The sequence below is a fragment of the Cavia porcellus genome, unplaced genomic scaffold (genome assembly GCF_034190915.1).
Source record: "Cavia porcellus strain 051 isolate PalLab524CR breed Dunkin Hartley unplaced genomic scaffold, mCavPor4.1 scaffold_8, whole genome shotgun sequence".
In the NCBI taxonomy this organism is placed as follows: domain Eukaryota; kingdom Metazoa; phylum Chordata; class Mammalia; order Rodentia; family Caviidae; genus Cavia; species Cavia porcellus.
Window position 1 is genome coordinate 38,941,581 of NW_026947491.1, and position 405 is coordinate 38,941,985.

Here is a 405-nt window from a genome sequence, read left to right on the forward strand (position 1 = left end):
GATGAAAGTAACCACAAATACAGATAGATTATAAATAAAACAAACAAAAAAAAGTAAAATAAGAAGAAGCAACTCAGCCAGCTGTGGTGGCACACATCTGAAATCCCAGCACTCAGGAAGCTGAGGCACGATGATTGCTAAAGGCTTGAGGCTGGCCTGGACTACAAAGTGAGTTCAAGGCCAGCCTGATCTGTATAGTGAAAATCTCAAAAAGACAAAGAAGGAGAAGGAGGAAGAGGAGAAGCTTCTCTTGCTCTAATTTTTTGTGCTTTAGGCATGTCCCCAAGGAGCCTATGTGCTCTTGAACAGATGTACACTGGGAAAGGAAGTCTCTCTTCCAACAGCTGACATTGAGCATGAGCCAGGGGTGGCCCAGGCCACACAGATAACCAGAGCAGACCAGCA